Source organism: Pecten maximus, chromosome 3, assembly GCF_902652985.1.
Source record: "Pecten maximus chromosome 3, xPecMax1.1, whole genome shotgun sequence".
In the NCBI taxonomy this organism is placed as follows: domain Eukaryota; kingdom Metazoa; phylum Mollusca; class Bivalvia; order Pectinida; family Pectinidae; genus Pecten; species Pecten maximus.
The window spans coordinates 33,626,994-33,646,340 of record NC_047017.1 but is presented as its reverse complement, the minus strand read 5'-3'; the positions used below and the strand labels follow the sequence as shown (position 1 = coordinate 33,646,340).

Genomic DNA, 19,347 nt, shown 5'->3' with positions numbered 1-19,347 from the left:
TGTTATTATTTTACCAACAATAGCATCATATTTAATTTATTGGTGTCGTATATAGATGACGGCCTCTCCCACAGAACACAGTTGATGGTGTACTGTTAAACTGGAATATCTCTTGCATTCGAACTCAGGGTATTTCAGGTACCTGGCCGTGTCTTCTAAATCTGAATTTTACAGTTTGAATTGGGCTTCAAGATTAAGCTGATGCCAGTAGTATTTTTATTCCTGTGTAATAAGGACAATATTACCTACACACTGGGAGGACACATTGAGGAGGCAGAAGAAATATTTAGGTTTGTGTATATGACTAGGTATTTTACATAGTTTTTGGTATAACTTTCATGAATGATTTGTTTGATAGCAGTCTAAAATAGAAAGATAAGCTGAGATACATTCTGCTTATAACTGGGTATTGCCTAAAATCTCTGAGAAAGGTTTTCGAGTATTGTTTGACAAGACAAATTTTGTACTGTAGTTGTTATGTCATAATTACAATGGTTCCTTTGTTCCAGAGATTGTCACAGAATCATTATTGTCCAGATATACAAAAGTTTCAGCTATATTAGAAAGTTCTCCTCTGTTGAAATAACAAACTTGTAACTTTAAAGATTTAATTATGAAGAGCCCAATATATTGCTTGATTCCGTTGTGAAGTGAAACGGTGTGAGGGTTTAAATGTCACAAGTGGGTATGAATACTGGAGAGTGGTTAGAGATAAGATACCTAGGACATATATACACCTGTACCACATATGTTTGGATATTAGCTCACTAAATATGTCTTACTGTGCCAAATAGTCATATTATATTACTAATATTTGGAATGTAGGAGCATTTAAGTCTTGGACTGGGTAGAATGACACACAGCTGTCTTCGGTCATTGTTTTATACAGATCCTTATGATGTGAGGAGACAACTTTCCTAATCTGAGGTGGATATAACTGATTAGCACTGGTGGCACACTAAGGACAGGTGGCAACGATAAAGTGGCACTTTGAGGACAGATGGCAACAATGAAATGGCACTTTGAGGACAGGTTGCTCTAATGAGGAGGTGGCAACGATAAGGACAAGTGCTAATGAGGACAGGTTGCACTAATGAGGATGTGGCAGATTTCTAAAACAAGTGGCATAATTTGGACAGTTTGCACCAATTAGGACAAGTGGCATTAATGAGGACAAGTGGCACATCTGAAGGAAACAGGTGAGTCTAGTTTAAAATATTTTGTCGAGAAACACTGTCTGAGATCCATTTTAGAATCAAGTGTTATTGTGTGTTGTGCCTGGGTTTGGTATCCGCCTGTTTCTGTGTCTGTGTAGCGTACCAATCATTATTGTGCAAATATATATATGTAGGTATCGGCCATAATTGTACCTACAAGTATGTATGTCATGTCTTGGCCTTGTACCTATGTATGTCATGTATTGGATGTATGTCATGTATTGGTCATAATTGTGTCTATGTATGTCCTGTATTTGTCATTATTGTGTCTATGTATGTCATGTATTGACCGTTATCGTGTCTATGTATGTCATGTATTGGTCGTTATTGTGTCTATGTACGTCATGTATTGGCCGTTATTGTACCTATGTACATCATGTATTGGTGGTTATTGTGCCTATGTACATCATGTATTGGTCGTTATATATATTGTGTATATATGTCATGTATTGGTCATTATTGTGTCTATGTATGTCATGTATTGGTCGTTATTGTGTCTATGTATGTCATGTATTGGTGGTTATTGTGTCTATGTATGTCATGTATTGGTGGTTATTGTGTCTATGTATGTCATGTATTGGCCATTATTGTGCCTATGTATGCCATGTATTGGCCGTTATTGTGTCTATGTATGTCATGTATTGGCCGTTATTATGTCTATGTACGTCATGTATTGGTAATTATTGTGTCTATGTATGTCATGTATTGGCTGTTATTGTGTCTATGTATGTCATGTATTGGTCATTATTGTGTCTATGTATGTCATGTATTGGTCGTTATTGTGTCTATGTATGTCATGTATTGGCCGTTATTGTGCCTATGTATGTCATGTATTGGCCGTTATTGTACCTATGTACGTCATGTATTGGTGGTTATTGTGCCTATGTACATCATGTATTGGCCGTTATTGTGTCTATGTATGTCATGTATTGGCCATTATTGTGTCTATGTATGTCATGTATTGGTGGTTATTGTGTCTATGTATGTCATGTATTGGTCATTATTGTGTCTATGTATGTCATGTATTGGTCATTATCGTGTCTATGTATGTCATGTATGGGTCATTATCATGTCTATGTATGTCATGTATTGGCTGTTATTGTGTCTATGTATGTACGTTATTGTACCTATGTATGTCATGTATTGGCCGTTATTGTGTCTATGTATGTCATGTATTGGCCGTTATTGTGTCTATGTATGTCATGTATTGGTCATTATTGTGTCTATGTATGTCATGTATTGGTCATTATCGTGTCTATGTATGTCATGTATTGGTCATTATTGTGTCTATGTATGTCATGTATTGGTCGTTATTGTGTCTATGTACGTCATGTATTGGTCATTATTGTGTCTATGTATGTCATGTATTGGTTGTTATTGTGTCTATGTACGTCATGTATTGGCCGTTATTGTGTCTATGTACGTCATGTATTGGTCATTATTGTGTCTATGTATGTCATGTATTGGTCATTATTGTGTCTATGTATGTCATGTATTGGCCGTTATTATACCTATGTACGTCATGTACTGGCCGTTATTGTGCCTATGTATGTCATGTATTGGCCGTTATTGTGTCTATGTACGTCATGTATTGGTCATTATTGTGTCTATGTATGTCATGTATTGGTGGTTATTGTGTCTATGTATGTCATGTATTGGCCGTTATTGTACCTATGTATGTCATGTATTGGTGGTTATTGTGTCTATGTATGTCATGTATTGGCCGTTATTGTGTCTATGTATGTCATGTATTGGTCATTATTGTGTCTATGTATGTCATGTATTGGTCGTTATTGTGTCTATGTACGTCATGTATTGGTCATTATTGTGTCTATGTATGTCATGTATTGGTTGTTATTGTGTCTATGTACGTCATGTATTGGCCGTTATTGTGTCTATGTACGTCATGTATTGGTCATTATTGTGCCTATGTATGTCATGTATTGGTCATTATTGTGTCTATGTATGTCATGTATTGCCGTTATTATACCTATGTACGTCATGTACTGGCCGTTATTGTGCCTATGTATGTCATGTATTGGCCGTTATTGTGTCTATGTACGTCATGTATTGGTCATTATTGTGTCTATGTATGTCATGTATTGGTGGTTATTGTGTCTATGTATGTCATGTATTGGCCGTTATTGTACCTATGTATGTCATGTATTGGTGGTTATTGTGTCTATGTATGTCATGTATTGGCCGTTATTGTGTCTATGTACGTCATGTATTGGTCGTTATTGTGTCTATGTACGTCATGTATTGGTTGTTATTGTGTCTATGTATGTCATGTATTGGCCGTTATTGTACCTATGTATGTCATGTATTGGTCATTATTGTGTCTATGTATGTCATGTATTGGCCATTATTGTGCCTATGTATGTCATGTATTGGTGGTTATTGTGTCTATGTACGTCATGTATTGGCCGTTATTGTGTCTATGTATGTCATGTATTGGCCGTTATTGTGCCTATGTATGTCATGTATTGGTCATTATTGTGTCTATGTACGTCATGTATTGGCCGTTATTGTGTCTATGTATGTCATGTATTGGTGGTTATTTTGTCTATGTATGTCATGTATTGGTGGTTATTGTGTCTATGTATGTCATGTATTGGTCATTATTGTGTCTATGTATGTCATGTATTGGTGGTTATTGTGTCTATGTATGTCATGTATTGGTCATTATTGTGTCTATGTATGTCATGTATTGGTGGTTATTGTGTCTATGTATGTCATGTATTGGTCATTATTGTGTCTATGTATGTCATGTATTGGTGGTTATTGTGTCTATGTATGTCATGTATTGGTCATTATTGTGTCTATGTATGTCATGTATTGGTGGTTATTGTGTCTATGTATGTCATGTATTGGTGGTTATTGTGTCTATGTATGTCATGTATTGGTGGTTATTGTGTCTATGTATGTCATGTATTGGTGGTTATTGTGTCTATGTATGTCATGTATTGGTGGTTATTGTGTCTATGTACGTCATGTATTGGTGGTTATTGTGTCTATGTACATCATGTATTGGTCATTATTGTGTCTATGTATGTCATGTATTGGTGGTTATTGTGTCTATGTATGTCATGTATTGGTGGTTATTGTGTCTATGTATGTCATGTATTGGTCGTTATATATATTGTGTATATATGTCATGTATTGGTCATTATTGTGTCTATGTATGTCATGTATTGGTGGTTATTGTGTCTATGTATGTCATGTATTGGTGGTTATTGTGTCTATGTATGTCATGTATTGGCCATTATTGTGCCTATGTATGTCATGTATTGGTGGTTATTGTGTCTATGTATGTCATGTATTGGCCGTTATTGTGTCTATGTACGTCATGTATTGGTAATTATTGTGTCTATGTATGTCATGTATTGGTCATTATCGTGTCTATGTATGTCATGTATTGGTCATTATTGTGTCTATGTATGTCATGTATTGGCTGTTATTGTACCTATGTATGTCATGTATTGGCCGTTATTGTGCCTATGTATGTCATGTATTGGCCGTTATTATGTCTATGTACGTCATGTATTGGTCATTATTTTGTCTATGTATGTCATGTATTGGTCATTATCGTGTCTTTGTATGTCAAGTATTGGTCATTATCGTGTCTATGTATGTCATGTATTGGTCATTATTGTGTCTATGTATGTCATGTATTGGCTGTTATTGTGCCTATGTATGTCATGTATTGGCCGTTATTGTGCCTATGTATGTCATGTATTGGCCGTTATTGTGTCTATGTACGTCATGTATTGGTCGTTATTGTGTCTATGTATGTCATGTATTGGCTGTTATTATGTCTATGTATGTCATGTATTGGTAATTATTGTGTCTATGTATGTCATGTATTGGTCGTTATTGTGTCTATGTTTGTCATGTATTGGCCGTTATTGTACCTATGTACGTCATGTATTGGTCATTATCGTGTCTATGTATGTCATGTATTGGCCGTTATTGTGTCTATGTACGTCATGTATTGGCCGTTATTGTACCTATGTACGTCATGTATTGGTGGTTATTGTGCCTATGTATGTCATGTATTGGCCGTTATTGTGTCTATGTATGTCATGTATTGGCTGTTATTGTATCTATGTATGTCATGTTTTGGCCATTACTGCACCTATGTTCATCATGCTCATATACGTCATGTAATGGCCATAATTATGCCAGTGTATGATATGTATTGGTCATTATCATGCTCATGTACGTCACATATCTGCTGTTGTTGCCCCTCTGTACAGCATGTATAACCTTATTTGTGTATGTCGTATAAAGGTCAGTTGACCTTCACTGCCTACCATCAGCCTCTCTCTCTGTTTAGTTGTGGTAGATGTAATTGATCCCTCAACAAATTTTAATGTTTCTTATTATTGTTGTAGTGTATGTTGTTTGCATCATGGTTGAATCAATATCCACATTGAGATTGGCATGCTCTACACACCATGCTCTACAAGGTTTATAGGTACAAAGACAATTGAAGGCCGATTGCTGTAGACAAAAGCTTGTGTACATTTTCAATCATTGATTGTAACAACTTCATTTGAGATGTGGTGTTTAACAAGCCTTATATTATTGATACCTTTTATCAATTTTTACTTGAAGTATTGATCTGGTTTTGGTGTCACTATGTGATTGTACATATCATATCACAATACATTCCACCAATGTGTGGTGTGTCCTCTACCACAATACATTCCACCAATGTGTGGTGTGTCCTCTACCACAATACATTCCACCAATGTGTGGTGTTTCCTGTACCACAATACATTCCACCAATGTGTGGTGTGTCCTCTACCACAATACATTCCACCGATGTGTGGTGTGTCCTCTACCACAATACATTCCACCAATGTGTGGTGTTTCCTGTACCACAATACATTCCACCAATGTGTGGTGTGTCCTCTACCACAATACATTCCACCAATGTGTGGTGTGTCCTGTACCACAATACATTCCACCAATGTGTGGTGTGTCCTCTACCACAATACATTCCACCAATGTGTGGTGTGTCCTGTACCACAATACATTCTATCAATGTGTGGTGTGTCCTGTACCACAATACATTCCACCAATGTGTGGTGTGTCCTGTACCACAATACATTCCACCAATGTGTGGTGTGTCCTGTACCACAATACATTCCACCAATGTGTGGTGTGTCCTGTACCACAATACATTCCACCAATGTGTGGTGTGTCCTGTACCACAATACATTCCACCAATGTGTGGTGTGTCCTCTACCACAATACATTCCACCAATGTGTGGTGTTTCCTGTACCACAATACATTCTATCAATGTGTGGTGTTTCCTGTACCACAATACATTCCACCAATGTGTGGTGTTTCCTGTACCACAATACATTCCACCAATGTGTGGTGTTTCCTCTACCACAATACATTCCACCAATGTGTGGTGTTTCCTGTACCACAATACATTCCACCAATGTGTGGTGTGTCCTGTACCACAATACATTCCACCAATGTGTGGTGTGTCCTCTACCACAATACATTCTATCAATGTGTGGTGTGTCCTCTACCACAATACATTCCACCAATGTGTGGTGTGTCCTCTACCACAATACATTCCACCAATGTGTGGTGTTTCCTGTACCACAATACATTCCACCAATGTGTGGTGTGTCCTGTACCACAATACATTCCACCAATGTGTGGTGTTTCCTGTACCACAATACATTCCACCAATGTGTGGTGTGTCCTGTACCACAATACATTCCACCAATGTGTGGTGTGTCCTCTACCACAATACATTCCACCAATGTGTGGTGTGTCCTCTACCACAATACATTCCACCAATGTGTGGTGTGTCCTCTACCACAATACATTCCACCAATGTGTGGTGTTTCCTGTACCACAATGCATTCCACCAATGTGTGGTGTGTCCTGTACCACAATACATTCCACCAATGTGTGGTGTGTCCTGTACCACAATACATTCCACCAATGTGTGGTATGTCCTATACCACAATACATTCCACCAATGTGTGGTGTGTCCTCTACCACAATACATTCTATCAATGTGTGGTGTTTCCTCTACCACAATACATTCCACCAATGTGTGGTGTGTCCTCTACCACAATAAATTCCACCAATGTGTGGTGTTTCCTGTACCACAATACATTCCACCAATGTGTGGTGTTTCCTGTACCACAATAAATTCCACCAATGTGTGGTGTTTCCTGTACCACAATAAATTCCACCAATGTGTGGTGTTTCCTGTACCACAATACATTCCACCAATGTGTGGTGTTTCCTCTACCACAATAAATTCCACCAATGTGTGGTGTTTCCTGTACCACAATAAATTCCACCAATGTGTGGTGTGTCCTCTACCACAATACATTCCACCAATGTGTGGTTTAATATAGGTCTGATGATATTTCTTTGAAAATTTTGCAAATTTTCCATCTAGACTGCAGGGAAAATATTTGTAATTTATTTCTCCATACTTTACAGGGAAAACATTTGTAATTTATATCTCCAGACTTTACTGTGGAACATTTGTAATTTTATCTCCAGACTTTACAAGGAAAACATTTGTAATTTATTTCTCCAGACTTTACAGGGAAAACATTTGTAATTTATATCTCTTGATTTTACAGGGAAAACATTTGTAATTTACATCTTCAAAATTACAGTGAAAAATGTGTAAATTCCACATCTCCAGATAGTATACGAGGAGTATGTGATTTCATTTCAGTTTTAATGTGTAAAAAAAATATTCCATAGGTTTAATGGCTTCAGACTCATTTGAGATGATCAAGTTTCATTGATTGATTTACATTTAGCTTTAGAAATAAGATTTCATGAAATATTATCTAAACAGCTGTATATTAAAATTCAATCTAAAGAGATTAAAATATCTTCAAAAAGGGCTGTCGTTTACTTTTGTTGTCGGATAGATCCTGACATTGTCAGATGATGGCCTGATTACCAAATGATAATTAGCAGTCCTCCGGGAGATTTAAAGGAATTCTACTCAGTAATATCCCAAAAGCCCATTAACTCGACTATAATTGCTGAAGAATCTGAGGTATTTGAAGCCATATTTGTCAGATCTTTAAAGGTTTGGTATTTTTTGAATTCATAAGACACGATATATCAGGCAATTGAAGCCTGAACACATTAATGTAATGATTTAACTGTTGTATGTTAATGTGTTTTCTCTGTACCTGTCCGAATTCTGGTATCTGAGGTACAAATGTATTTGACATGAACATTCTGTGAGACAATTTGACTTTGAATTATTTTGTGCGAGAGATTTTGACTATACATATAGAACACTCTCTTTGAGATCTTCCATTCTATAAGTTGTAAGTATATGTACTTCCTGTCAAAACTATTTCATGTATAAAAGAGCTGATATATACAGAAATAACCCACCAAAACCCCAATACAATGTCGCTTCCCTTTGAAGCAAGGTGCAACTGTATCTACTGTATCAAGTGCACATTTTGGTCCAGGTCCAACCTGCCAGGATTCCTATCAATAAATCCTAAATATACAAATGTGTATCTGTTGTATCATTTCAAAACATTGATAATACCTTAGCAGTTATACACACAAAAAGATCAATTTCAACCATTGTAAAAAAATGAAATAAAAAATGTCTTGACATGAATGTCCCTTTAAACCCTTACTGTTATGATGTGATGGGAGTTTCCTGTCTATGGTGGTAATTGAACAATTAAATATTATCATTATGTCAAGAAGGAGTAATGATTGGGTAGCTGTCTTGAATATCAACTCACGTATAGGTTAAGGAGAGTATAGGTTAGTATGGTTCACCAGGATTGTGGTATCCCCAGTTATAATGGTTTAGTGTTCTACAAGGATTGTGGTATCCCCAGTTATAATGGTTTAGTGTCCTACAAGGATTGTGGTATCCCTAGTTATAATGGTTTAGCGTCCCACAAGGATTGTGGTATCCCCAGTTATAATTGGTTTAGTGTTCCATAAGGATTGTGGTATCCCCAGTTATAATGGTTTAGTGTTCTACAAGGATTGTGGTATCCCCAGTTATAATGGTTTAGTGTTCCACAAGGATTGTGGTATCCCCAGTTATAATGGTTTAGTGTTGTATAAGGATTGTGGTATCCCCTAAGTTATAATGGTTTAGTGTTCCATCAGAATTATGGTATCCCATAAGTTATAATGGTTTAGTGTTCCATAAGGATTGTGGTATCCCCTAAGTTATAATAGTTTAGTGTTCTACAAGGATTGTGGTATCCCCAGTTATAATGGTTTAGTGTTCTACAATTGGATTGTGGTATCCCCAGTTATAATGGTTTAGTGATCCACAAGGATTTTATAATGATTTAGTGTTCCACAAGGATTGTGGTATCCCCAGTTATAATGGTTTAGTGTTCCATAAGGATTGTGGTATCCCCAGTTATAATGGTTTAGTGTTCCACAAGGATTGTGGTATCCCCAGTTATAATGGTTAGTGTTCCACAAGGATTGTGGTATCCCCAGTTATAATGGTTTAGTGTTCCACAAGGATTGTGGTATCCCCAGTTATAATGGTTTAGTGTTCCATAAGGATTGTGGTATCCCCAGTTATAATGGTTTAGTGTTCTACAAGGATTGTGGTATCCCTAGTTATAATGGTTTAGTGTTCCATAAGGATTGTGGTATCCCCTAAGTTATAATGGTTTAGTGATCCACAAGGATTGTGGTATCCCTAGTTATAATGGTTTAGTGTTCCATAAGGATTGTGGTATCCCTAGTTATAATGGTTTAGTGTTCCATAAGGATTGTGGTATCCCCTAAGTTATAATGGTTTAGTGTTCCACAAGGATTGTGGTATCCCTAGTTATAATGGTTTAGTGTTCCATAAGGATTGTGGTATCCCCAGTTATAATGGTTTAGTGATCCACAAGGATTTTATAATGGTTTAGTGTTCTACAAGGATTGTGGTATCCCTAGTTATAATGGTTTAGTGTCCCACAAGTATTGTGGTATCCCCAGTTATAATTGGTTTAGTGTTCCATAAGGATTGTGGTATCCCCAGTTATAATGGTTTAGTGTTCTACAAGGATTGTGGTATCCCCAGTTATAATGGTTTAGTGTTCCACAAGGATTGTGGTATCCCCTAAGTTATAATGGTTTAGTGTTCCATCAGAATTATGGTATCCCATAAGTTATAATGGTTTAGTGTTCAACAAGGATTGTGGTATCCCCAGTTATAATGGTTTAGTGTTCCACAAGGATTGTGGTATCCCCAGTTATAATGGTTTAGTGTTCCACAAGGATTGTGGTATCCCCAGTTATAATGGTTTAGTGTTGTATAAGGATTGTGGTATCCCCTAAGTTATAATGGTTTAGTGTTCCATCAGAATTATGGTATCCCATAAGTTATAATGGTTTAGTGTTCCATAAGGATTGTGGTATCCCCTGTTATAATGGTTTAGTGTTCCACAAGGATTGTGGTATCCCCAGTTATAATGGTTTAGTGTTCCATAAGGATTGTGGTATCCCCAGTTATAATGGTTTAGTGTTCCACAATTGGATTGTGGTATACCCAGTTATAATGGTTTAGTGTTCCATAAGGATTGTGGTATCCCCAGTTATAATGGTTTAGTGTTCTATAAGGATTGTGGTATCCCCAGTTATAATGGTTTAGTGTCCCACAAGGATTGTGGTATCCCCAGTTATAATGGTTTAGTGTTCCACAAGGATTGTGGTATCCCTAGTTATAATGGTTTAGTGTTCCATAAGGATTGTGGTATCCCCAGTTATAATGGTTTAGTGTTCTACAAGGATTGTGGTATCCCCAGTTATAATGGTTTAGTGTCCCACAAGGATTGTGGTATCCCCAGTTATAATGGTTTAGTGTTCCACAAGGATTGTGGTATCCCCAGTTATAATGGTTTAGTGTTCTACAAGGATTGTGGTATCCCTAGTTATAATGGTTTAGTGTTCCATAAGGATTGTGGTATCCCCAGTTATAATGGTTTAGTGTTCCACAAGGATTGTGGTATCCCCAGTTATAATGGTTTAGTGTTGTATAAGGATTGTGGTATCCCCAGTTATAATGGTTTAGTGATCCACAAGGATTTTATAATGGTTTAGTGTTCTACAAGGATTGTGGTATCCCTAGTTATAATGGTTTAGTGTTCCACAAGGATTGTGGTATCCCCAGTTATAATGCTTTAGTGTTCCACAAGGATTGTGGTATCCCCAGTTATAATGGTTTAGTGTTCCACAAGGATTGTGGTATCCCTAGTTATAATGGTTTAGTGTTCTATAAGGATTATGGTAATTTTCCCCAGTTATAAAGGTTTAGTGTTCCACAAGGATTGTGGTATCCCTAGTTATAATGGTTTAGTGTTCTATAAGGATTATGGTAATTTTCCCCAGCTATAATGGTTTAGTGTTCCACAAGGATTGTGGTATCCCCAGTTATAATGGTTTAGTGTTCCACAAGGATTGTGGTATCCCCAGTTATAATGGTTTAGTGTTCCACAAGGATTGTGGTATCCCCAGTTATAATGGTTTAGTGTTCCACAAGGATTGTGGTATCCCCAGTTACATGACATTGTATAATGGTTAAGGGTTCCACAAGATATTATGTAGTACGTATGATAGGTTTTGTGTAACGGTTTCCTGTATTTGACCTCTGTGTGAGTGTTAAGGTCATGCTTAGTTTGTCTGCTGCTTTAGACGGCACCATTAGATGAGTGTTTGTAAACAACTTCTCTGAAAATTTTCCTTCAGTAAACTTTGCCAGTTTTACTGTTAAGACACGAGACTGTTTTTATAATGAGCAGTGTTAGATTCATGAGCACAGACCTAGTTAAGGCCACGTGAGAATACATTATCAAGTACAATGTACATGTATAAATCTTGGTGTGAGGACCAACAGGTACTTTGTATAGTTTTATTTGATTTATACTTCATTGATGTTATTTTCAGAAGTATTTGATTTCTTTATAAATATGCTAGTGGAGCACTTCGTAAATTAAGAATTTCTCAGCTTAATTATTATTTCCAGAGATAATCAATTTCAAAATTGAAAACACGATTTCAATCCTGATTGTGAATTAAGAGGCTACTAATTTGCAAAATAAAGTACTCACAGAAATGTGTTCGATAACTGTTTGTTGTTGTGGTTGATGGTTATCTATCCGAGATACTGTCAGTTTATAAATTTGATCATAACATGTTATGAGCCCTTTGAACATCTTAAGAAAATAATATACCTGGTTATAGGGAAAGGGCTTTGTGAACCTCCATGGTAAGGTGATGTCATACAGGCCCTGTGAACTTCCATGACAAAATTATATATTACAGGCCCTTTGAACCTCCATGACACAATCATAAAATACAGGCTCAGTGAACCTCCATGACAAGGTGATGTCATACAGGCCCTGTGAGCCTCCATGACAAGGTGATGTAATACAGACCCTGTGAACCTCATCAACACAAAATGATGTAATACAGGCCCTGTAAACCTCCATTACAAAGTAATGTCATACAGGCCCTGTGAACCTCCATGACAAGGTGATGTCATACAGGCCCTGTGAACCTCAAATGACAAGGTGATATAATACAGGCCCTGTGAACCTTAATGACAAGGTGATGTAATACAGGCCCTGTGAACCTCATCAACACAAAATGATGTAATACAGGCCCTGTGAACCTCCATTACAAGGTAATGTCAAACAGGCCCTGTGAACCTCCATTACAAGGTGATTTAATACAGGCCCTGTGAACCTCCATGACAAGGTGATGTCATACAGGCCCTGTGAACCTCCATGACAAGGTGATGTCATACAGGCCCTGTGAACCTCCATTACAAGGTGATGTAATACAGGCCCTGTGAACCTCCATGACAATGTGATGTAATACAGGCCCTGTGAACCTCCATGACAAGGTTATGTCATACAGGCCCTGTGAACCTCCATTACAAGGTAATGTAATACAGGCCCTGTGAACCTCCATGACAAGGTTATGTCATACAGGCCTTGTGAACCTTTATGACAAGGTGATGTCATACAGGCCCTGTGAACCTCCATTACAAGGTGATGTAATACAGGCCCTGTGAACCTCCATGTCAAGGTGATGTCATACAGGCCCTGTGAACCTCATTGACAAGGTGGTGTCATACAGGACCTGTGAACCTCCATTACAAGGTGATGTCATACAGGACCTGTGAACCTCCATTACAAGGTGATGTAATACAGGCCCTGTGAACCTCCATGACAAGGTGATGTAATACAGGCCCTGTGAACCTCCATGACAAGGTGATGTAATACAGGCCCTGTGAACCTCCATGACAAGGTGATGTAATACAGGCCCTGTGAACCTCCATTACAAGGTGATGTAATACAGGCCCTGTGAACCTCCATGACAAGGTGATGTAATACAGGCCCTGTGAACCTCCATTACAAGGTGATGTAATACAGGCCCTGTGAACCTCCATGACAAAATGATTTGTGGTTTTAATGGTTTTTCTATATGTTGCTATATAATTATTATATTGCTTTAGCTCCTGTTCATTAATGGGAAAATATGACATTGCTGAAGCTTTTCTGGCTCAGCTGGGTCGGAGTGCTGAAGTTTCTATGTGAGAAAAAAACTATACAGGATTACTGTGAACCTCATTTGGATAAAAAGATGGAAGTCAGACTTAAGGCATTTGTAACAGTTTAAGTTTACAATGTTATCCCAATGATAACATTTACAGAAATTACTGATACACTTAGTAGAACAGAAATGACTGATACACTTTGTTAGACAGAAATGACTGATACACTTTGTTAGACAGAAATGACTGATACACTTTGTTAGACAGAAATGACTGATACACTTTGTTAGACAGAAATGACTGATACACTTTGTTAAACAGAAATGACTGATACACTTAGTAGAACAGAAATGACTGATACACTTTGTTAGACAGAAATGACTGATACACTTTGTTAGACAGAAATGACTGATACACTTTGTTAGACAGAAATGACTGATACGCTTAGTAGAACAGAAATGACTGATACACTGTGTAGAAATCTCCTGTGTATAGTTTGCTGTGTGATATGACAGTCTGTGATTGATATTGACAGATTGAGTATGTGTAGATCTCGGCTCCTGTTGAGGCCGGCTTCAGACAAGCTGGTAACTTTTATTGTCTACCCTCTTATCTAACACTGTTTGTTCTACTTAAGCTATTTGCATTAAAGGTTTGACTGAGGAATTCTATGGCCCAATACCAGTTCACAGGAGAGGGATCAGGGCACACCTTATTCTTTTGTAGACTTGACTCATATTTTTAAAAGTAAATATTTTTTCAATTTTTTTTTTTTGTAATTATATCAAGTATTTTCAGTAAATATTCATTTTATGATGTTTAAAGGATTTTCATTTAAATTTCATATGACATGTATGAAAAGATATTTCATGTTCAGTAGTTAAGATTCATGAACTAATTAGACCTACTGCTGAACGAAAATGGAACCAAGTATTCAATATAAATGAAGAAACATGGAAAAAAATATATGTATCTCCCTTCAATACCACTACAAACTCAAAACTACAATGGCTACAATACAGAATAAATAACAGAATATTAATTACAAATTCATTTTTATTCAAAATTGGAAAATCAAATAATAACCTCTACCTGCTCTTTCTGCAAGAACCACCCTGAAACAATAACACACATTTTATGGGATTGTGATAATGTAACTAATCTGATAGAAAACCTTAGAATAAACATTTTACAAAAAAACCTGAGTTTAAGATTTGATAAACAGGAATTCCTATTTGGTAAGCACATAAATAAATACATGAAATTTAACCTAGATAACTTGATATTACTGATTATAAAGCAATACATTTACAAAAATAAATGTTTAGGATTAGAACTAATCTGAATAGTCTGAAAAACCATACTAAATTCGAACTAAAAGCACATAAAATCCTTATTTTAAAAAGTGAAGACAAAAGTAAAGAACAAATAAACACACAAATATTACAATGGTTAGAATTCTAACAATCTCCTGGTAAAACAACATTGTAATACAATAAATTCTGTTTCCCTTTTACTAATCGATTTTTTCCTTCATCTTTTGTATAAGCTCCTCAGTATACTAAAATAAAAATATTGTTGATCTAGGATTACACAGTGTATTTTTTGTATGTATTTTTTTTTTGTGTTGTTTTTTGTGTAAATGCATTTTATGTCTGTGCTTTCTTTTGATGGTTTTTCTGTGCATAAATGTCAAACTTTTCTCTTTTGTAAGTGTTATTTCTGTTAGTTTGTTTTTGTTGTTTTTTTGTTGTTTTTTTTTTTCTATTTTTTAATTTTTTTTTTTTATTTATTTATTTCATTTTTTTTTTTATTCTTTTTATTTATTTATTTATTGATTTATTATTATTTTTTTTATTTTTTTTTTCTTCTGTGTGTGATTTTCTGTTTTTTGTCCATAATAATGTCTTAATTTAATTTTCAAAGACTATATGTATATTGCATTTCTGAATATTAATGATGTATTCCTTGTCTTTAGTGTTTATTTTATGTACTGTATGTTTTGTGTAAAAAAATTTGAAAATGAATAAAAAAAGATAAAAAAAAAAAAAAATTCTTGACAAACAAACATTGAAAAAATGTTTCATAATCTTTGAAATTGAAATAAATGTAAAAATCTGTTTTTCTCACAAAGCCAAGATTCGTTTCACATATTTGTGTAAACAATAATTTTTCAGATTGAAAACTAAACTATCCAAATTTCCGAAATGTTTAGAACACTGTTACAATCCATGTATTAATTATCCTGTTCCACACCTAACTGTACCAGTATAACGATTTAATGAGAATATAAATGACCCTGACGATGGTACGTTGATATCTCCAGGTCTGGTACTGCCGTGAAAGCTTATAAAATATCCATATGACATGGTTGAGTACATTGACTAGTTATATTGTTATAAAATATCCATATGACATGGTTGAGTACATTGACTAGTTATATTGTTATAAAATATCCATATGACATGGTTGAGTACATTGACTAGTTATATTGTTATAAAATATCCATATGACATGGTTGAGTACATTGACTAGTTATATTGTTATAAAATATCCATATGATGTGGTTGACTACATTGACTAGTTCTCTAGTTATATTATTTTGTGCCAGGTGGGATGTATTCAAACGTGATATAACAGAAATTCTAACTCAGGTTGAGATACGACTAGAAAGTTCAGACTCCTCTCCATGTCATTAGCAAAACTCCCCTCCACATCAGTAGTAAAAGTCGCTCCCCTCCATGTCAGTATTAAAACTCAGGCTCCCCTCCATGTCAGTATTAAAACTCAGGCTCCCCTCCATGTCAGTATTAAAACTCAGACTCCCCTCCGTGTCAGTATTAAAACTCAGGCTCCCCTCCATGTCAGTATTAAAACTCAGGCTCCCCTCCATGTCAGTATTAAAACTCAGGCTCCCCTCCATGTCAGTATTAAAACTCAGACACCCCTCCATGTCAGTATTAAAACTCAGACTCCCCTCCATGTCAGTATTAAAATTCAGGCTCCCCTCCATGTCGGTATTAAAACTCTGGCTCCCCTCCATGTCAGTATTAAAACTCCGGCTCCCCTCCACGTCCGTATTAAAGCTCAGGCTCCCTTCCATGTCAGTATTAAAACTCAGGCTCCCCTCCATGTCAGTATTAAAACTCAGGCTCCCCTCCATGTCAGTATTAAAACTCAGACTCCCCTCCATGTCATTAGTAAAAGTCGCTCCCATCCATGTCAGTATTAAAACTCAGGCTCCCCTCTATGTCAGTATTAAAACTCAGGCTCCCCTCCATGTCAGTATTAAAACTCAGACTCCCCTCCATGTCAGTATTAAAACTCAGGCTCCCCTCCATGTCAGTAGTAAAACTCAGGCTCCCCTCCATGTCAGCATTAAAACTCAGGCTCCCCTCCATGTCAGTATTAAAACTCAGACTCCCCTCCATGTCAGTATTAAAACTCAGGCTCCCCTCCATGTCAGTATTAAAACTCAGACCTCCCTCCATGTCAATATTAAAACTCAGACTCCCCTCCATGTCAGTATTAAAACTCAGACTCCCCTCCATGTCAGTATTAAAACTCAGGCTCCCCTCCATGTCAGTATTAAAACTCAGACTCCCCTCCATGTCAGTATTAAAACTCAGACCTCCCTCCATGTCAATATTAAAACTCAGGCTCCCCTCCATGTCAGTATTAAAACTCAGACTCCCCTCCATGTCAGTATTAAAACTCAGACTCCCCTCCATGTCAGTAGTAAAACTCAGGCTCCCCTCCATGTCAGTATTAAAACTCAGGCTCCCCTCCATGTCAGTAGTAAAACTCAGACTCCCCTCCATGTCAGTATTAAAACTCAGGCTCCCCTCCATGTCAGTATTAAAACTCAGGCTCCCCTCCATGTCAGTATTAAAACTCAGGCTCCCCTCCATGTCAGTATTAAAACTCAGGCTCCCCTCCATGTCAGTATTAAAACTCAGACTCCCCTCCATGTCAGTATTGAAACTCAGACTCCCCTCCATGTCAGTATTAAAACTCAGGCTCCCCTCCATGTCAGTATTAAAACTCAGGCTCCCCTCCATGTCAATATTAAAACTCAGGCTCCCCTCCATGTCAATATTAAAACTCAGGCTCCCCTCCATATCAGTATTAAAACTCAGGCTCCCCTCCATGTCAGTATTAAAACTCAGGCTCCCCTCCATGTCAGTATTAAAACTCAGGCTCCCCTCCACGTCAGTATTAAAACTCAGGCTCCCCTCCACGTCAGTATTAAAACTCAGGCTCCCCTCCATGTCAGTATTAAAACTCAGGCTCCCCTCCATGTCAGTATTAAAACTCAGGCTCCCCTCCATGTCAGTATTAAAACTCAGACTCCCCTCCACATCAGTATTAAAACTCAGGCTCCCCTCCATGTCAGTATTAAAACTCAGACTCCCCTCCACGTAAGTATTAAAACTCAGGCTCCCCTCCATGTCAGTAGTAAAACTCAGGCACCCCTCCATGTCAGTATTAAAACTCAGGCTCCCCTCCATGTCAGTATTAAAACTCAGGCTCCCCTCCATGTCAGTATTAAAACTCAGGCTCCCCTCCATGTCAGTATTAAAACTCAGACTCCCCTCCATGTCAATATTAAAACTCAGGCTCCCCTCCATGTCAATATTAAAACTCAGGCTCCCCTCCATATCAGTATTAAAACTCAGGCTCCCCTCCATGTCAGTATTAAAACTCAGACTCCCCTCCATGTCAGTATTAAAACTCAGGCTCCCCTCCATGTCAGTATTAAAACTCAGGCTCCCCTCCATGTCACTATTAAAACTCAGACTCCCCTCCACGTCAGTATTAAAACTCAGACTCCCCTCCATGTCAGTATTAAAACTCAGACTTCCCTCCATGTCAATATTAAAACTCAGGCTCCCCTCCATGTCAGTATTAAAACTCAGACTCCCCTCCATGTCAGTATTAAAACTCAGGCTCCCCTCCATGTCAGTAGTAAAACTCAGGCTCCCCTCCATGTCAGTATTAAAACTCAGGCTCCCCTCCATGTCAGTATTAAAACTCAGGCTCCCCTCCATGTCAGTATTAAAACTCAGGCTCCCCTCCATGTCAGTATTAAAACTCAGGCTCCCCTCCAATTAAAATAGATAGTTGGTATAATATGCTGATATAGTATGTGTAGATAGGTGTTGATTACTGACCTGATATAAGTATAATAAACAGATTGTTGTTACTGTACTGATATAAGTATCATATACAGATTGTTGTAACTGGCCTGATATTGAGTATCATATACAGAGAGTTGTTACTGACCTGATATAAGTATCATATACAGAGAGTTGTTACTGACCTGATATAAGTATCATATACAGAGAGTTTTTACTGACTTGATATAAGTATCATGATATATTATACGGATTGTTGTTACTGGCCTGATATTGAGTATCATATACAGATAGTTGTTACTGACCTGATATAAGTATCATAATATATTATAGGGATATTTTTTCCTGGCCTGATACTGAGTATCATATACAGATAGTTGAGTATCATATACAGAGAGTTGTTACTGACCTGATATTGAGTATCAT

At 37.0% G+C, this 19,347-nt stretch overlaps 1 protein-coding gene across 1 annotated transcript in view; it reads left to right on the top strand.

The window, feature by feature from the left end:
• The first annotated feature begins 772 nt into the window (after positions 1 to 772).
• The window catches only part of LOC117323959, a 98,476-nt gene continuing 79,901 nt past the window's right edge, over positions 773 to 19,347 (top strand). The window contains 1 exon segment of the mRNA XM_033879520.1: positions 773 to 1,199. The gene's annotated coding sequence lies outside the window, so the exon portion shown is untranslated.